Source organism: Octodon degus, unplaced genomic scaffold, assembly GCF_000260255.1.
Source record: "Octodon degus isolate 3935 unplaced genomic scaffold, OctDeg1.0 scaffold00045, whole genome shotgun sequence".
Classification (NCBI taxonomy): Eukaryota; Metazoa; Chordata; class Mammalia; order Rodentia; family Octodontidae; genus Octodon; species Octodon degus.
In genome coordinates, this window is record NW_004524621.1 from 8,500,666 (window position 1) to 8,508,379 (window position 7,714).

Consider the following 7,714-nt stretch of genomic DNA (forward strand, 5'->3'; position numbering starts at 1 on the left):
GAAAGAAGACAGTCTCACAGGCTTACCTGGGCTAACCTTGGTCGCAGGCATGTGTACTAGCATAGATGCAAGTGAATGCTAGATTGGCTTGGAAATAAACCAAGGGTTTGGTGGTGTAGCTCAGTGTTAAGTTCTTCCCTAGTAAAGACAAGGCCTGGGTTTGATCCCTAGCACCACCAGGAAAAACAAAGCAAAACAGAAAGAAAACTAGAAGCGAGCCAAGAGGAACAGGAACAGATCTTGGGGTTCACAGACCAGCCATGGTGACAGACTACACAGTTCACAGATGAAAGGTGCAGGCAAGGCTGCCAGCACACAGGGGCTGTGCATCGTGAGGCCATGAGGTCAATTTAAGCCCAGCTGCATTGTGAGCCTGTTTGAAATGAGCAATGTGAATGAACAGGACATTGTCTTCTAGGTTCAGAGGACAAAATGTGCACAGTTCAGGGGGTGAAAAAAAATAGGGCAAGTTCAGGGAAGGGATCCAGCTTTGCTGGCCCTGTGGATAGAGCGGAGAGGGTGTAGAGCGGAGCGGAGGAGGGAGGCTCAGAGGACTGTGGAGGCCTGGGAAATCTGAGCAAAAGAGAAAGAAAGGTCACTGACCTCTTGTTAGAAGATGACCTCAGGTGACCTTATCTGGGCAGAACCTCTAATAGTGGCTGAGACTACCGATAGTTTACAGAAAGCTGTGCTTGTGGACATAAGGGCCTGACGAACCTGAAGGTACTTGATAACCTTCTAGAAAACATTTTCGGGTGGTGGTGGAGGGTGCTTTGCAGTGATCTATCACCAACATTTCCCTGTCCCTTTTCTCAAAAACCCTGATCCTCTGGTGGGGGTGGGGTGGGGGTGGGTTCTGGGAATAGAACCATTGCCTCCCACATCACAGGCTAGTGCTTTATCACCAAGCTACAGCCTCGGTCCCAAGACCCTCCCTTTTAACAGTTCTGCCTCCTGCCAGCATTGCATTTTGGCAAACACTCTAAGCACACCTTCTTCCAAGGCCTGCTGAAGGGTGAGGAAAGAGTCAGACAGTGCTGCCCTTGTAAGCTACAATGGAAAAGAGGCAGCTTCATGACTCTGACAGGGTAACAAGTCAGAACCTCTCCAAACTTTATGCCATGGAAAGCCAGAGGCAAGAGCAGTCAGTTTTGCTTCTAGGAATAGGAAAAGCAGGTAATAGAACTGTTTTGTTTTGCTTTTGGTAAGCTGGGAATTGAAACCAGGGCTTCCTCATGCATACGGGGTAAGTGGATGCTCACCTTTCCCAGGCTCCATCCAGCTTTGCCACTGAGCTGCCCCTGAGCCTAGAAACAGCACCTGGAAGGGCTAATAAGTTTAATTTGTGATGATTCGATGATGACAGGAAGAAACAGGTGAGGAACACAAGGTTTGCAAAACATCAGACTACACAGGACTGAAGCACAGAAGGTAGTTGGGATAAGATGGGCAGGAAGGTGGAGGAACTGAGACAGGCGCAGTTTTGTGTCAACTGAAGGAGTCTGGATTGACTGGGGACTCAAGAGGGAATCATAGAAGATTTGTGTTCTGTTGGTGTGGTGTCGGGGATTGAATCCAGCGGCACTCTATCACTAAGCTACATTCCCAGCCCTTTCTGCATTTTGAGACAAGAGCCTCGCTAAGTGGCCCAGACTGGCCAGGAATTTGTGATGCTTTTGCCTCAGCCTCTTGAGTAGCTGGGATTACAGGCATGTGCCACCGTGCCCAGCTTCCATGCGAGGTTTTAAATTGTGGAGTGACTTGATGGAAGCTGGGCTAGAGGCTGTTATCTGGTGGCTGACATGGAAGCGGGAGGTATGCAAAACAGTTTAAGGGGCTGAAGAATGGATGAAAGAATGATGGAAAGGTGGATAATGGCAGAGATGAAAGGTTAACTTTATTACAAATTCTGAATCAAAGATCAGAGATTTTGATCTCCAACATTTTAATATCCAAGAAGAGCCAATTGGGGGTGGGGAGAATGAAGGTCTGTGGCCTGTGGCAGGATGGAAAGAGACTGGCTGAGCTCCAGACTAAGTCCTGTGTTCCTGGTGATGGGAGATTTGCTTACTCTTTTAAGTCAGTTATGCCCCAACTGTATGCTTAATTTCAATCTTTTCCTTTTCTTTGTTTTCCCAGAGGAGAATAACTTCTCTACTTTAATCTGAAATTAATTATTTATGCTAATTTGAACACACTAGATGCCAGCCTGGTTTATTTTTTGAATAACATCTAAATAGGAACTCACATGAGCTAGGGTAAACACAATTTTGAGGTAAATGCCCTTTTTCCAACTGTCACCAGGCTGATTATTATAAACAGTGGTGTGGCCTTGTCATTTTCCAATGAAGTCCAAATTCTATCCCTTGTACACTAATTAGATACCAGCTGCCAGCATCTGGCAGCTAAGAGTTGCACTGTCAGGCCAACACCTGACCTTTACAATCTTATCTCCTTCTATAATGACTTTCTCCCCTGGTTCAAATTCCACCTATCTAGCCTTCAAGGACCAGTTCAAACCCTTCCTACGCTATGAAGCCATCCCCGAAAAGAAATAGGTTCTCATGCTTCTAAAAATGCAGCTTTCCATTTCTGTGTCCTACATTAGATTTTCAGCCTGCTGGAGAGCACCTGCCGCACAGCAGGTACCTCCTAGAGAGTTTGTGGAAGTGAGGAGGCATGGTCTCCTACATCCCCCAAAGAAGCGCAGCATGTGGAGTCATCCAGCTAGAGCTGTTCTCTACTAATGCTTCACTCCAGTGGTGGCTTATCCACTGGGCTAGTCCCAAGTAAAGTAGACGTCACATATCTGATGAATTCCTCAAGTGCCTCCCTTTTCCAGGCTCTTTTTCATTTCTTCAACCTCTCAAATCAGTTGTGTGTGGTCCTGCTTACCAATGAAAGTCAGAACCATTACTTCCATAAGAATCACTTACATAGAATAAGCACTTGCCTGGCAAACACAGGATCCTGAATTCAATCCCCGGTACCGCAAAAAAGAAAAATAAAAAATCCCAACAGCACACAGGCAGGGGGTTATGGCTTGTATCTAGATGCCCCCCCCTTTAGAATTTGGGGAGATGATAGGATCATGGGGGACCAATTTACTGATGAGTTAATAGACAAGTGTGATGTTGGAGGGAAAGCCTGTGAGGAGGCGGGCTGGCCTGGAAAGGTCTGCCTCCCTCCCTCTTCCCTCGCTGCTTCCTGCCTGCCTGCCAGGAGCAGTTCTCCTCTGCTTCGGAGCTAGCACTGAGACCACTGAGACCTCTACAAACTGTGAGCCATAACTTTTCCTCCTTGCACCTGGGGGTGTTGGATTGTCTCAGTGATGAGAAAGTAACTAAGACACAAAGGTTACTTTTTCATCAGGAATTTGGGGCTTAAGGACCATCTATTTATCCAGAGAAACTCCCACAACTATGACATTGGCCCAGGCCTCCGAATTCTGGGTGCAGTGTTCACGATCCCACGAGTTATTTGGGGTTCTGAGGGAAAAAGGGAGTGTAACAGTGATTTCTGTATCCTAAAGCACACAAAAAGTTTTGTGAACTGTAGCACAATTCGCTGACAAAGGCGCTCTGAAGGTTTCAGGAAAGGGCTCAGGCTACACAGAGGAAGCAGGAAGCCACTGCAGATCCTTCAGCTGCACGCACTGCACTTATCACCCAGAACCCAGGCCGCCTACAATCCACCCGCAGGCCGCACACCAGACAACGCGTTGGCAGTTTCTGGCTCGGCGAGGCCACCGTAGGACATCACGGTAAGCCGCTGGAACTAGCGGCTCCCCGCATCCTGACGTCAGATGTGACGGCGTGACCCCTCCACTAGCCCCGCTGGGACGAAAGGAGGAGGAGGAGGAGGAGGGCGTCACCCTGTTGTGCGCTGCGGCTCGGGAACAGGGGGCAGCCCCCTCACGTGACCCGCGCCGCCCAGCTGCTCGGGTCAGTCCAGGTCTGCGCCTGCGCGGGAGTGGGCTGGCTCGCGGGCCGTCCTGCGGGCGGGAGGTATGGGCGTGCGCCGGCGCCTGCGGCCATGGGTGAGTGAGGCGTGCGGAAGCCTGGGCTCCCCTCGGCCTTCAGTGAGAGAGGCGCGGGGAGGGTCGGGGGGCGGCCGCCGCCGCCGCCGCCGGGCCCCTGTGCGTGCACCCGGACTCCTGGTCCCCGTTCCGAGCCTCTGGGCTCGGTGCTTGCGCGCCCTCCCGCACTGCGCGGGGGCATCTTGGTCGCGTCGGCCGGCGACCTCGCCTGCGCTGGCAGCTGAGCGTTCGCGCGTTCACTCGGGCGCGCGCGGGCTGGGAAGGCGCTTCCCGGGCGCTGGGACTGCAAGGGCGGGGACCGGCCGGTGCGGCCGCCGCGCGCCTGCCCTCGCCCCGGAGGCAGGGGTTGCCGCTGGCTCGCAGCCGGATCCCGACCCAGGAGTTTCCGAGACCCGAGGGCTCCTGATGGTTTTGCCCAGTTTCTCTGTTTTCAAAGACTGGGGAAATGGACGCCTAGAGAATGCTTGTTCTGCGACACCATGTTACATCGCCTCATAGGAAACAATTGTGCGAGGCCTTTCCTACGGGGGAGGGGTGGCGTCAGGCTCTGTACCGCTCATTTGTTGTTAAATTTAGCGAGACGGTGTGGCGACGCCTCCGCTGTACTGACCACCCTAACTTTAATTTTGCCCCTTACGGACTTACCTAGCTGGCCATAATTCCTACCTTCTGCTTCTTTGCCTGTAATCTATGAAACAGAAGCCCTTGAAATACGTATGTAATAACCTTGCCCTTTAGAGCCCCCATCGACTTGACTTGGAAAGAATTCCCTGGAACCCACCATGTAGGATGCCTCGAGGACCCTATCAGTTCTGAAACACAGGTTAGGCACTTTGGACTGGAAGTCACCCTCAGGCGTCTCAGGAGAAAATAACTGTTCGCTATCTCTGAGAGGAGTCGACTTCCCTGCTCTCTGGCTTTGTAGATGAAATAAGCACAGACTAGACTTTGCTTTGTGCTTACAGTGGCAAGACAGGGTCATAACTCGGACTAGAACCCAGCCTAACCTTGTTCTGAATGCTGACTCAAACTTGCTTACTAGCGGGAATTCACATCCTTTGAGAATTACAGTCTCCTTCCGTCCAGTTTTGCGAAGACCTTTGTACTGAGATCACATCTAGATCCTCAGTGTTCATGTGAATTAAGAGTATTTAGACTGCACTGTTTTTTATGCCACAGCAGTTTTACCCTTGCAGTTGCTTGAAAGTCAACTTCATTAACTTGCTTACTTATATTGAGATGTGTTCAGTATTTTAAGTAGCAAACAAAAGTAAATCTGTGGTAAACAAATCTTGCAATAAATTGCAGAAGGTTTTTGTCCATGTTAAAGATTCTTTTTGTTGTTAAAGGATTTCTTGTTTAAGATTTTCTTTTTTTTTTGCACCCAGGATCAAACACAGGACCTTGAGCTTGCCAGGTGAGCACTTAAGCCACAGAGCTATCTCCCAGGCTGTTTTTTGTTTGAGACAAGGTCTGGCTATGGGGGTCCAGCTGGCCCTTAGCTCATTGTGTGTCCCCAGGCTGGCCTCGCCTCCTGAGTGCTGGGATCACAGAAGTGTACCACCAGGACCTGCTCTAGAACTTTTTTTTTTGAGGCACAGTCTGCCTATGTGGTTTGGGGAGGCCTTGAATTCAATATGTAGCCCAGGCTCACCTCAAATTTACAATAATCTTTCTGCCTCAGGCTCCCAAGTGCTGGGATTAAGGGCAGTAGCAACCACACACAGCCTAAACTATTTTTAAAATCTAAAAATGTAAATATAAAGCAAGGTTCTTAAATTTTCCTCAAGTATTGATACAGTGGCCAATAAGTGACTGGCTAGCTTCTTTTGGGAAAATAATGCAAATACTATTCCAGTGAAAATGAAAAATGAACATGGACAAAATTTATATTATTCAAAGGCAGCACTTTATTTATTTTTCTTTTTATGAGCAGAATATATTTATTGAGAGAAAGAAAGCTCCTGTCCAAGAGAGGGACAGGAGGGGGGCCCGAGGGGGTAGTTCCCCCAGCAGCACTTTATTTTTGAGATAAGATCTTACTATATAATTCAGCGTGACCTCAACTCCTGGTAGTCCTCCTGCCTCAGCCTCCAGGATTATAAATGTGTGCCACCATGCCTCACTAAATAAATTGGTATGTATTGTGTAGGTGTAGACATAGCTTGGAATTTGAAATGCACTGTTGTGTTCTGTGTTAAAATGTTCTTGACATTCATAAATTTTCATGATATTGTGTAATAATGTGTACATTAAATATTTTTGTTTTAGCATTAATTACAAAAAAGTAAAGTATTGTATAGGTATCAAGTATTTCTAAGCTAAATTTTAGTTTTTTAAATATCCATTTTCTGAGCTTCACAAATACAGTAATAGTTTTCTTGCCTATTAACTAATAATAGTAAAAAATAAGTTCATAATAGGCTAAATGATTTAGTAGTGGTAGTAATAGTAGAAGACCTGGGGATCGAACTCAGTACCTTTTACTTGCCAACCTTGTACTTGCTAGGCAGATGCTTATGCTGCTGAGCTATATCCCCAGCCTTTGATTAATTATTATTAAACTCAGTACCTGGCAAACTTTTTAAGCAGCTGTAGAACATTTTAACTCATAACTCCTCACTACATTAAGCAAGGGCAGAGAGATTGGATAACATTCTGGAACCATTCTTTTTTAATACAATTTTTAATTACAGAAAACACTAAGCTAGCCAGCTCACTGAATATTTTAGAATACTTACAAGCAACTAGAATACAATGAAATGCAGAATAGCCTTAAAAAGTAATAAAGGAAGCCAGCCACAGTTTCACACACCTATAATCCCAACTGTGCGGGACACTGAGCAGGAGATCCAAAATCTGAGCCCAGCCTGAGTGCCTTAGTCCCCATCTCAAAATTTTAAAGGGCTGGACATAGTAGTGTACACCTGTAACCCCAGTATTTGCCTGTAAACCTAGCACTCAGAAGGCTGAGGCAAGAGGACTTGCCATGAGTTCAAGGCCATCCTGGAGTACATAGTGAGTTCAAGGCCAGTGTCAAAAAGAAACAACAACAAGAAAAAAATTTTTAAGTGGGCTACAGATGTAGCATAGGGCAGAGGCTCTGGATTTAACCCCCAGTGGAAAAAAGTAATAAATATTTTTCTGAAAAGAATATGCATAACTTTAAGTGCTCACATTATGAAATATAGACTACTTTAAAATAACCGTTTAATTTAAGAAATTAGAAATCAGAGAATGAGAAAGGTAATAAAGAAGAAAAGCAAATTTAAGTACCAAAAAATAAGGGCTGGGGAGATAGCTCAGTGCCTGCCTGGCACACACAAGGTTCTAAGTTCAGTCGCCGGTACCAAAAACCCACCAAAAAATAATAAAATTGATCATTGAAGGGCTGGTTTATTGGGACGGGCAGAAATGGGAACTAGATTAACTGGTTACCTGCTTAAGAAAAAGGAAATATAAATACACATGGTAAGGAATTTTTTTGAAAAAATCAACTTCTGCATAAAACTATAGAAATTAAGACAGATTTTATTTTATTTTTCAAAGAAATCCAGGTATCAGAATTAACTCCAGAAGAGGGAATCTAACAAACCAGTAGCAATGGAAGAAATTGAGAAAGTTACCAAACATCTGTCATTCCCTACAATGCAAGGATCAGCTGGTGTCACAGGT

The 7,714-nt window shown here is 46.5% G+C and overlaps 1 protein-coding gene across 5 annotated transcripts in view; it reads left to right on the forward strand.

Moving 5' to 3' along the window:
- The first annotated feature begins 3,955 nt into the window (after positions 1-3,955).
- The window catches only part of Slc25a51 (solute carrier family 25 member 51), an 18,743-nt gene continuing 14,984 nt past the window's right edge, over positions 3,956-7,714 (forward strand). The window contains exons 1-3 of one of the 5 annotated variants that reach the window (XM_023715971.1): positions 3,959-4,039; positions 4,778-4,862; positions 7,589-7,712. The gene's annotated coding sequence lies outside the window, so the exon portion shown is untranslated. The other 4 variants (XM_023715970.1, XR_002821271.1, XM_023715969.1 and 1 more) reach the window with 4 other exon arrangements.